The sequence below is a fragment of the Podarcis muralis genome, chromosome 8 (genome assembly GCF_964188315.1).
Source record: "Podarcis muralis chromosome 8, rPodMur119.hap1.1, whole genome shotgun sequence".
NCBI lineage: Eukaryota > Metazoa > Chordata > Lepidosauria > Squamata > Lacertidae > Podarcis > Podarcis muralis.
In genome coordinates this window covers 67,994,853-68,007,064 of record NC_135662.1, presented here as the reverse complement: position 1 = coordinate 68,007,064, position 12,212 = coordinate 67,994,853, and the positions used below count along the sequence as shown (strand labels likewise).

Below are 12,212 nucleotides of genomic sequence, written 5' to 3'. Positions count from 1 at the left end.
ATAAAGAAAAGAAAAGAAAAGAAAACAGCAACACACACTCACATCCCGTGTGTGTGTGTGTGTGTGTGTGTGTGTGTGTGTGTGTGTACACACACACACACACACAACATATATATATATGCTAACATAAAAGTTAGAAACTTGTGTGGTTTTTAAAGAAATTATCGTGCCATATATTACAGAATCCTCTAGGGTGGTCTGTGTTGTATATATAAGCATAGCTTTATATGCTGTACATTATCCTAAATTATAACCTAGAGCACTAGACAGTATCTGCATTTTATTTTCGCTGTGTTGTGGTGTGAGGAATAATCAACGTACGTATATTCATGGCAGCCTCAACTCTATTAAAGCTGTCATATATATTTTATTCTGGCTCACTACCTCCACTCTTGCTACAATGTAATTTTTTTTAAGAGAGAGAGAGAGAGAGATTCAGAGATTTTGACAGTAATGTGGCTTTTATTAATTTACTAGTGAAATACCTGTCGTTATAATAGGGTGTGAGTGGGCAAAAGAGGGCCTGTATATTGCAGGGGCCTGGTGTGTGTGTGCATGTGCACTCAAGCAGTACAACTCTATGTCTACCGGCTTTTATCCTTCATACATATGTCCTAGGCCTAGGCTGTCTGCTAACAAGAATGCTGGCAGTGGAGGGTCAGACAGAAGATGCCAAACTATAATTTCAGGGAGTATTGCAAAATCCCATGACCAAAATGGTTGCACCTAGCCCCCCCGTAGTTCCACCAGCACAAAGGAGAAGCTGTTTAGTTATACTCATGAGAGTATTTAGTGAAGCTCCTTGGATCTTTCAGGAAACAGTTTTAAAAGGTGGCCACATCCAAATCTTATTCCACATATCCTCATCTAATTGGCATCCCAAATCCCTTTCCCATAATAGCCTTAAAGAATGTGAGCTGCCTAATGATTCTTTCTATAACATCTTAGGCAGTCGTACGGGATCTGTTACGGAAGCGCATTCAACTTCCAAAATGTTTGAAAACCAAATCGCGGCTTCTGATTGGCTGCAGGAAGTTCCTGCAGCCAACCAGAAGCCGCAAAAAGCCCCGTCAGACATTTGGGTTCCAAAAGAACGTTCACAAACCAGAACAATTGCTTCCAGGTTTGCAGCATTTGGGAGCCAAACTTCCAAGTTCCAGGGCGTTTGGGATCCAAGGTATGACTGTATATGGGAGCTGCATATTTGAATGGGAACTGAAATATACTCGGAGTCGAGAGTGGATTTCATGCTCTTTATTCAGCTCATACTGGTGAGGAGGAATGGAAGTTCCCCCAGAATGTCTGCTTTATATACATTATTTACACAATGGGCCCCACGTGATTGGCTAATTCTGGGATTCACCTGTAGGCCAATCAGGTCGCGGATTCACTTCCACCTGGAGTTGGATTGGGTGGCTCCTGTGGACCAATTAGACTGCTGCATTCTGAATCCTATTGTTCTAGGGCCAATCAGACTGCTGCATTCTGAATCCTATTGTTCTAGGACCAATCAGACTGCTGCATTTTGGATCCTATTCAACTCAGTACATAATAGGAACAAAGACTGATACATAGAATGGGACTTTTAGCACTTTGAGCAATTTTTGCCATGAATGGATACATAGATCATTCACACCAAAAACTGGTTCACCATCTTGATTCAAAATGGTTCCCAGCATCCAAACATCAACAAAGACTGCCAGCCTGACATCAGGAACCCTCAGGCTAAATTTGGTGAAGATATCTCAAGAGGCAGTCAAAGCTATGGCAAATAAAAAAGTAAAAAAATGAGCAAAGTCACACCAAAGTTATGTTTGGGTCCACCACCTTGATTTAAAATGGTAGCTGGCATCCAAGCATCAATAAAGATCACTGCCCCCATTTTGGAAGACCTCACATCAAGTTTGCCAATGATATCTCAAGAGGGGATTAAATCTATAACAAAGAAACAGAAAAACCATCTTCTAACATATATGGTAGATAGAAACCTGTTAAGTCATGATGCTAACTGACATAAATATTTTATATTCATTATTCAATAATATAGCTCCTTATAATATTACTAATGCAGGACCTTATTTGCTTTAATGGTTACAGTAAACCAGAGGTTTTCAACCTTTTTGAGTCCATGGCTCCCTTAACCAACTACCTTCTTTCTGTGGCACCCCAGTGGGGCTCAGGAGTCCAGTCGTATCACCCCTTGACTGCAGAGCTGGCAGCCACTCACCCTTTTTCAAACACCCTCCCTTGTGGAGTGTTCCTTCAGCCTCCTCTCCCTTCTCCTTGGGAGTCCTCAGGGCAGCCCCCCTGCCCCAAAGAGAGGTGCCTCCTCACACTGCCCCACATGGGCCTGGGAAGCACCCCCTGGCCAGCCCCAGAGACACCATTTGCCTGGGGAGCTTGTAGCTGGAGCTGCTGCAACAAACAGCTGTGCAAGCCTTTGGGAGGCAGAGACATGAGAGGGCATCAGAGGAGGGAAGGAAGGAAAGAGGGACAGATACCAGTGTTGCCCATGGCACTCCTGACCATCATTCAAGGCAGCCCAGGGTGCCGCAGCACACTGGTTGAAAGCCACTGCAGTAAACCTTGCTGTGATGTTTTGTACAGTATTTTGTTGTATCCCATGGTGTGAAGTTGGGGACGCGGGTGGCGCTATGGGTTAAACCACAGATCCTAGGACTTGCCAATCAGAAGGTCAGCTATTCGAATCCCCACGACAGGGTGAGCTCCCGTTGTTTGGACCCAGCTCCTGCCAACCTAGCAGTTCAAAAGCACGTCAAAGTGCAAGTAGATAAATAGGTACCGCTCCGGCGGGAAGGTAAATGGCATTTCCGTGCGCTGCTCTGGTTCGCCAGAAGCAGCTGAGTCATGCTGGCCACGTGCCCGGAAGCTGTATGCCAGCTCCCTCGGCCAATAAAGTGAGATGAGCGCTGCAACCCCAGAGTCGGCCATGACTGGACCTAATGGTCCGGGGTCCCTTTGCCTTTACCTATGGTGTCAAGTTAGAAAGCAACATTTTCAAAACCAAATAAAATATGACTACAAAATTAGTAAATTTTAACCCACAGTGTCTCGCTAAAATTACTCGGCACGTAAGTCCAGGACTCAAAGGTTTACACTGACTGCCCACTCTGGACCTCTGCTCTCAAGCATTCAGAAAAAACACGTGCTCTAACCATTGTGAACTTCCTCTGATGACGGTGCTTCCATCATCTGCATAAATGCGGGTGATCAATCTATTCCACCACCAAAGCTTCAAACACACACATCCAGCATTGGAAAGGAAGAGCCTATTTGTATGGATAGCATTTTGTTCCCCTTACAGCTATATTAACAGAACACATAAAACTAATTGTAAATCTTGTGAGTTTGTTTTAGAATCTTCTCTTGCAGAACAGTTCGTATGATTTACAGATCACTGCATCTAGGGCGAGAGAGTGCCTATATTCCATTAGAATATAACATTTAAAGAACAGTGAAATGGTAAGCTGTGTTGACTGCATTTATATCCAACCTTTCCTCCAGATTGCTCAATGCAATAGAATGGCTGCCACCCCCCCCCCCCCGTGTTATCTAAACTGAGAGACAATGAAGGTAGTGAACTTCATGGGTGAATGAGAATCTGAACTTGGGCTTCCTCAATCTCTATCAGCATTACACTGGTGGCTGCTGCCTGCTGAGGCTAATGGAGTGAAGAACACATCTGGGTGTCTAACAACAGCTGGATCTCAGGATAGGCTGACCAATGTTTCCCAAACTTGGGTCTCCAGCTGCTTTTGGACTACAACTCCCAGCATCCCTAGCTAGCAAGACCAGTGGCCAGGGATGATGGGAATTGTAGTCCAAACGCAGCTGGAGACCCAAGTTTGGGAAACACAGGTGTAGACAGTGCTAAACTAGATGGCTCAATGGTATGATTCCATACAGTATGCAGAGGCTTCCTATGTTTCTCTGGATGAATTCTAATCAGTCCAGGAACTCAAATAATTTTATGTCTTTCTTATTTATTTATTTATTTAATTTCAGAGGGGGGGGGAGTAAAGCTGCAAAGGAACATGCTGAAGTGCTTTCCACAGATTGGTTGTAGGCGTTGGGAATGAACCACTTTATGAAAATTGCAACAAATATCTATTTCCCATTCGATCAGGTGTTTCCAGTCTCAAGGAAACAGTGATATCTGGAAGATTGAATTGTCTTGTGGTCCTGCCTGAACATGAATTTTCTATGGGAAATTGCTTGGGAAGGGAAGTTGTTTTCCCTCTTTTTCTCTCGATGGATAGCTCAGCTGGTTAGAGCATGGTGCTAATAACACCAAGGTTGCAGGTTTGAACCCCGTATGGGGCAGCTGAATATTCCTGCATCGCAGGGAGTTGGTCTAGAATAGTCTAGATGATCCTCAGGCTCCAACTCTATGATTCTCTCTCTCTCTCTCTCTCTCTCTCTCTCTCTCTCTCCAGAATGTGATGGGGTAAAGGGAAGGTCACAGCAATGCCAACTCCCAAGTCAGAAGGCAGGTGGAGAGTGTGGGAGTGGTTATAACAGAGGGGAAGGTAAGAACTTGTTCTGGGTTTGGTGGGGTTCTGGGACTGGTGGGGTTGAGGGAACTGGCTGCTGTTGGTGGGTCACTTTCTCTTTCGCCAAATTGCCATTCCGGGTAAGCCACGCTTGCAACATTTTAACTAGGATACCAATAGCAACAAAATAAAAAGCAACATTGTAGTAGAACTACCCATCTTCCACAAGAAACAAATTTGCAGCAGTGGAACGCTGTTCTGAAATAGTATTAACTGCCAATAAACCAAAGGGTGCATTCGCCACAGCCGTAACTCATTTGCAATGAGCAGTGTCAGATAAAAAAAAAAAAAATCAAAACTCCACTATAGCTTGAAAAGAGTCCTTGATTCCATTTGAGTCGTTTTGTACTGAAACAATAACTTTTAAGAATTGATGCTGGATGCTAATAAAGAAATTGAACCCCAAATTTTCTATGGTATGTTTATATCTGTAAATTACTGCAGATCTTTTTTTAAAAATAAAATAAAATTATCATCATGTCAATGTTTGTTTCCGATTCCTTTGTGCCCAAAGGTCTTTAGATGAAGGACCCTTTAGATGAAGGGCTTGTGCTTGTTCACAAGAAGCCTATGAGAAGGCTTAGGTATAAGCCTTGTTATCTTCTCAGAAGAACTGTCCCTACTGAGAACACATCCAAAACCATTTTTGAAACTCACAAAGCTTAAACTCTGGCTGCATTGCCACATCACATAGAATTCGAATCACATAGAATTAGAATTAGAATCTTGGAATTATAGAATTGGAGAGTTAGACCCTGAGGTCTAAGCCCCTGCAATGCAGGAATCTCAATCAAAACATCAATGACAGGTGGCCATCCAACCTCTGCTTAGAAACCTCCAGGGAAGGAGGTTCCAGAGGAAGACCATTCCACCGTCAAACAACCAGCTCTTACTGCCAGAAAGTTTTTGCTGGTGTTTGGTCAGAATCTCCTTTCTTGTAATTTGAAGCCATTGGTTCGACTCCTACCCTCCAGAGCAGGAGAAAACAAGCTTGTTCCATCTTCCATGTGACAGCCCTTGAGATATCTGAAGATGGCTGTCATGTCTCCTCTCAAGTCTCCTCTTTTAGTATGGGTCTGGAGATCAGTTCGTCCAGGCTTACACACACACACACACACACACACACACACACACACACACTAATTATCATACATACAACAGAACTTCACATCTTATACAATCTTTTTGGACTTCCATCAGCACCTCTGATGATCCACCATTCTTATCACTTCTTCTGCATTTCTTAAATTCATATTGCCTTTAATTATCTTAACTAACAATTCTCCTTTTTACCAGTTTTTGCAATAATTCAAATAATTCACCCCACAAAGCTTTTCGCAAACCTACAAATGCAATCTGATCGTCACAATTACTTTTCAAATAGTCCGTAAATTTACACCAGTCTTCTGTGAATCTCTGGTCCCGCCGGTTTCAAATTCTTCCTGTTAGTTTGTCTAATTCTGCATAGTCCATCAATTTCATCCTCCATTCTTCTTTTGTCGGTATTTCTTCTTGCTTCCAATTTTGTGGCAGTAATATTCTTGTTGCCGTCATTGCATATAAAAATAATTTACAATCCTTTCTATTTATATCATCTCCTACAATGCCAAGTAAAAATGCTTCTGGCTTATTAGTAAATGTATATTTCAACTTTTTTTCCATCTCATTATATATCAGTTCCCAGAAGTTTTTCAGGCTTCCCCATTTTCATTTGCCCTGCTCATCACAGTAAGTCGACTCAGGTACCCGTGACGAGCCCCCAACCTTCCTCCCAGCTTTGGAGTTGCAGAGGTGGGCAAGCATCCACACAGCAGTTGTTTGTCAACATCTGTCCCCTCCTCAGTTCCAAGACAGAGAGGAAGGCTTAAGCTTGTCTGGCCACTACATTGCCAAGGTAGCTAGAGGACCTCAGACCTTCACTGGCCAAACCAGTGAGCCCCCGCATCCTTTTCAGCTCTGGAACTGGCCAGGGTGACAGTGGTTTCCTTGGCCATTGAGTTGCTGAGATTAGGAGAGCACATTGGTCATGCAGCAGCTGAGCCAATAACTTCTTTCTGGTTCCAAAGGTTGACCAGGCGGCTATACTTTCTTTGGCTGTTGCATTGCTAGGACACACAGGCCAGAAGGCTTTGGCAAACTAGCAAGGCTCCACCACTTTCCCCCCACTCCATACCTGGAACATGAAATTGTCTCTGACCTCATGCAGCACAGGTTCAGTGGCAGGCAAAGGGGCAAGGCCCTGGATAACATCATTTTTTAAAAGTCTGCAAAAGTCAGTGACAACTATAAAACGGTGGACCCATGCTTTTTTAAAAAAAAAACACACACGTTGGAATCTGAACTTTTATCCATCAGCACAGTAAGCTGATCTCAGATAATATTCTGCATATATAGTTGAGCCCCTGAACTTATTGTGGTATTCTCTGGAACCTGAGTGGTAGACCATTCACAACTACAAATCCTAGGACAATCCTTGTGGTGGGGTTGTCTATTGCAGTGGAGTCTACTGAGCTGCCGCCACTGCCACCTCTATCAGCTCGTCAGGGTGCCAACTGGCCATTAATTACGTCCCGCTGGTGGGCTTCCAGTTCGCTCCTACTACCATAAAAAGGGGCACATATTCCTGGCACCAACTGGCTAATTCAATTTACTTCAGCAGACCTCGCTTCTGTCGGAATATTCATGAGCAGCGGAATGAGCACCAGAGGCTGAGGGAGCCACTTAGAACATGGGCAAGCAGGCAGAGGGAGTGTGAGAGAGAAAAGAAGACAACATAAATACTAACTTTTTAAAAACAATGCTTATAAGTGCTTCCCTCCAGTTTCCATTACAAACAATCTAGCTCAAGCGGAAGGAGCCTCCCCTATGCTCCAGCCATTGACCCAAGGAGTACATTTTCAGAAGGCAACAGAACTGGGAGAAGAATCTCAGGGAGAAATCCTATCCAGAAGCAGCTGGCGGAAAGCTAGCCAGTGTAAACTAAGCCAGCATAAATTTGCTCCAAATCCAAACCGCGTTCAGCAGTGGGGCTGCTGCTCAGTGTTAGAAGCTGAGATATGAAAGCTAGGAGCTAAATGGCACCCTAAACCGAGGTTATGGGTGCAACCACAGAATGTCTAGGCACGCATATATAGATATAACAAGAATACAAAGCTGAAACTGAATGAACTGCATGGCAACCAAAATGCGGGTGAGATGAAGGCGGGATTATGGAGAGAAATGTGGCCAAAAACTCTTGAAAAAGTATTGGACTGCAAGGTTTTGAGCTAGGGCAATTAGAATAAGATCTATTATTTGATTACTGATATAAAGCTCCAGAATGTATTTGGTATAGTTGAGTTTTTAACCTCTATCTTCAGTACATTTTATTTTATTCTATTGCTATGGCTGATGCAAATGAAGATTCTTCTGATCCGATCTCTTGGACAAGCCACCTGCCTTGGCTTGGGCGCGGGCGCTTCTGGAGAGGCGAGGCTCGCGGCGGAGTTTGGCGCCGGGACCTTGCGAGAAGGTGCGCACGCGCGGGAAACGGCGCCAGAATGGCTCCTCGCGGCGCGGCTGGGTGAATGAGCGCGAAGCTGCGGCGTCTCCGGGAAGGGAAGGTGCGCGCGAGAGAGAGACTCGCTTTGCTTCCTCGCGGGGCAAGAAGAGGGGGAGGCGCCCCCGCGTCCGGTAAGCCGAGAGCAAAAGGGTTCGAAATGGAATGCGCGGGTCGGCTCGCTATTGGATAAGGAGTTTTCTCCCGCGCGTGGGAGTCCTCGACGTGAAGCTGTGAATGGAGCCGGGAAGGTGCGGGGTTGGGGGGGGGTGAGATGGCGGGGTCTCCGTCTCACTGGGGTCTCCTGGTCTGTTTCGTCGGAAAGTCCCAGAGTAAAAAAAAAGACGGGATCCTAAAGGAGCGCGCAGGGGCTTTACAAGGTAAATCGGTCCGCTTCGACGCCCCTTGTCCTCCCTCTTAATTGGAGCGTTTCTTTTGAAAGCGCGCAGGTGGGCTTCGCTTTTCGTTTAATCGCAAGCTGACTTGGCGAGGATCGGGGGTGCCAAGTCAATGAAATATGCGGGGAGGGGGCACTAAGCCCCGCCCAATCGATCACGTGGCTATTTGAATAGCAATGCCCATCAACTTTTTTTGGGGGGGGGGCTCAAATACAGTGGTACTTCGGGTTACAGACGCTTCAGGTTACATACTCCGTATGTACCTTGGGTTAATAACTTTGCTTCAGGATGAGAACAGAAATCGTGCTACAGCTGCAGCAGGAGGCCCTATTAGCTAAAGTGGTACCTCAGGTTAAGAACAGTTTCAGGTTAAGTACGGAACGAATTAAGTACTTAACCCGAGGCACCACTGTATTTTATTGGGGAGTCGCCGGCTCCTATGGTGGGGACTCGAAACTCCGTATTAGGCACTGCGTTCGGGGACTAGGATGCGTGGTAGTTTACTCCGGATCCATCAACCTGATGGGGGTCACATGCTGTGCTTCTGATTTACACCAGCGGAGAGGGTGGAGTTGAGACAGAGAAATGGAAACGGGGGGGGGGGGGGATATAAATCAGGCATTGAAGAGATGAGTTTTGGAGAAAGAAAGAAAAAATGCGCTCGCTTTAAGAAGCGGAGTATCCGGCTCTAGTCCTGGATAATCCTTGGGACGGGAAGGTATTTCTTGCTATTGAGAGCTGCTGCCGCCGCCGCCGCCTCCTCTGTCTCCTCCTCAAGGTGCCAACCGGCCATTAATTACTTTCAGCTGGTGGGGTTCCAGGCAGCCCCACCCGGAGGAAGGGGCGCCCATTCCTGGCACCAATCAGCTAATTCCATTTACCTCCGCGGCGTTCGCTCCCGTCAGAATATTCATGAGCCGAGGAAGGCGGCGGCGGCGGCTCGGGCACACGGCGGCCGCTCCGAACAGGAGCGAGCAGGCGGCGCGAAAAGCGCAGCAAAGAAGCACCACTTTCTATCGATGATAATAATAATAATGTCCACAACAGCTTCCCTCCAGTCTCCTGTCCCCAACTCGCTGGTGCCGAATGAGCCTCGCTTCTCCTCCCGCCACTGACCTGAGGCGAAACAGTGAGACATTCACCTCAGCGGCAGAAAACCTCTGAGGGGAAAGCGAGCGCCAGAGACGCCGCGCGACTTTTTTTTTGCGCGACAGAGAGCGGGCTTTTTTATTTTATTTTTCTCCCGGCCGGAGAAAGCTGTTCGTTCTTTTAGGCAGCGCGCAGGTCGGCCTCGACGCCCGACTGACGAACCGAGGGGCGGTGGGGAGGGGAAGCCCGAAGGAAACTCCTGACGAGCCGCTAGAGGGGAAAAGGGGGGGGGGGTTGAGGACGCGCTGGCGTTGGTCACAGCGACGCCGGTGGGCAGGCGGCGGCGGCAGCGGGGAGCCGAGCTTCGCGGCGGGGGCGGCTGGAGGCTGCGGTGGCGAGCTGGAGTTTGTGCCGGGACCTTGCGAGGAGAGGAGGTGAAGGAGAGCGGGGCGCCCTTGCGACGGCGGGGAGGCCACTCGCCGCTTGCTGGAAGGGAAGAGAGAGAGAGACTCGCTTTATCGGCTCCCGCCAACTTATCCCTGGACGAGAGGCGGCGGCAGCAGCAGCACCTCGCCGGGTAAGTGACGCGCGGCGACTCTAAAAGGGACGCCTATTGAGGAAAGGTCCGCGCGATCGTGCCTGGTTTTTCACGTGGCTGCGGATGGCGCTTCCTCCCGCGCCAGGGAGAGATCCGAGCGTGTTTTGAGGGGGAAGGAGCGCCCAGGCACCGAGATCCTTTTTCATGGTCTGGTCCCATGTTCGGTCCGAAGTTCCCGCCGAGTTACAGGGCGCTCGATCCCAGGCTAGGGAATCGGAGTAGTTAGCGCGGCGGCTTACTCCGGGTTAAGAAAGAAGCTGTCATCTTGGATCTGACCCAGTGGACGCATCCAGGTACCAAGGCTTGGGGGTTAGGGGGTTGCCACCCTTTGAGCGTCGTGTTCAAGGCAGGGGCCACCCCCCTACAAGTTTGTGGAGGGAGGCACGACTAAAAAGGAGAGTTATGTGTGGAGGAGCAGAAACAGAGAGGAGGCTGGACTTGAACCCATGGCTTCAAGTTGCAAGAAAGGAGATTCCAGCTAAACATTGGGGGGGGGGGGACTTTGACAGCAAGAGCTGTTCGGTAGTGGGGTGGACTCCCACCAGAGGTGGCTGGCTCTCCTTCCTTGGAGGTTTTTAAAGCAGATGTTGGTTGCCCATCTGTCATGGATGCTTAAGATGAGATTCCTGCATTGCAGGGGGGTCGGGCTAGATGACCCTTGGGGTCCCTCTAAGATTCTATAAGCACATGTCTGGATCACAGAAGGGAGGAGGAGACCCTCTGGTGTGGCAATGGTGGCAATTCAGATCTGGAATTTTCTAACAGAGCTTTGGAAGTTTAACGTAACTCAGTGGTGCAGCTGTTTTGAGAAAATGGGAGCTGAGTTCTGCATCAGTGGGGAAAGAGTGGTACCTGTGGCAAGTGTGAGCGGCCTATTTGGGGTGTTCGGGCAGTGGGTAGCCCTTCCATGGTCAGTGGAGACATTTGCTACAGAAAGACCTCTGTGAGGGGGTGGGGGAGCACAGGGAAGCTTTATAAAGATGGAGACCAAACAGAGTATAGTAGGAGCTGTATGCATTTAAGGATCTAAAAACAGGAGCCTCATAGGTTTTAAAGAGTGTTGCACAAGGCAGAGTAAAGCAAAGTGTCCTCCACATACAGAGAGCTTTCGCAGAAGTTGTGAGGTCTGTTCAGAGAGACTTTAAGGAGATGGGGGATCTTTTACCATGCCATGTCCTTAACCTCCGTAAGTAACAGTATGGATAAATATGCGGTGATCTGTAGCAGAGCATCACTTTTAATTGGAGAGGTGGTCTGTAGAGGAAGTGAATTGTGAGAGCACTGAAAGCAGGTTGAGAAGCATCAGCAGGACAGAAAGTATCCCAAAACCACAGTTTCACTGTAAATAGGTAAAAATTAGTTTTTTGTTTTGTGTGCTCTAAAACAAAGTGAGTGCTTCTCTTCCTTCTTCCCAGAAGAGGTTTGTGTTCTTTTCTGACCAGCTGAATCGGTCACATTTGGCTGGTCATGGATGTCCCTTTCATATGGCACTTCAGATTCAGGAATCTGCCCATTTTTGTTCCTAGTATATATGAAGGAGAGAGAAAGAGGTGGAGAGGATGGAGTTGAGGTAGAGAAAATAAATGTTAAAAAGATACGGAAGGAAGAGATCCAGTGACTGGGACATAAATCAGGCAGAATATATGGGGCATTGATGAGAATAGTTCTTTTCACTCCTTTATATATTTTTTTTATAAAAAAGTGCCCACTTTAGAAGAAAGAAAAAGAAGACGACTGATTATTGGCATCCAACACTGAAACCAAGGCAGCTGATGCTGAGAGGAGCCAAAGGGTGCAGTTCTTCTTAGTTTAAAAACAGCAAGGCATTCTTTGCCAAAGATTGCTGTAAACACTGAATAAAGATTTCATTGTGGGTTGGTGTGACTAGAATAATTAGTCAGTTAATTGTTCATTCTGATTCAAAGGTGCAGTAATCAGCAATACATAGTTAAAAAAAAATAGCAACAAGTGAAAGAGAAAGAAAGGCAAGTCAGTAACTTGCAATATTTATCACT

At 46.8% G+C, this 12,212-nt stretch overlaps 1 protein-coding gene across 1 annotated transcript in view; it reads left to right on the top strand.

Moving 5' to 3' along the window:
• Positions 1-9,944: 9,944 nt before the first annotated feature.
• Positions 9,945-12,212, top strand: part of CDH20 (cadherin 20) — a 163,256-nt gene continuing 160,988 nt past the window's right edge. The window contains exon 1 of the mRNA XM_028737906.2: positions 9,945-10,176. The gene's annotated coding sequence lies outside the window, so the exon portion shown is untranslated. The remainder of the gene's footprint in view (positions 10,177-12,212) is intronic.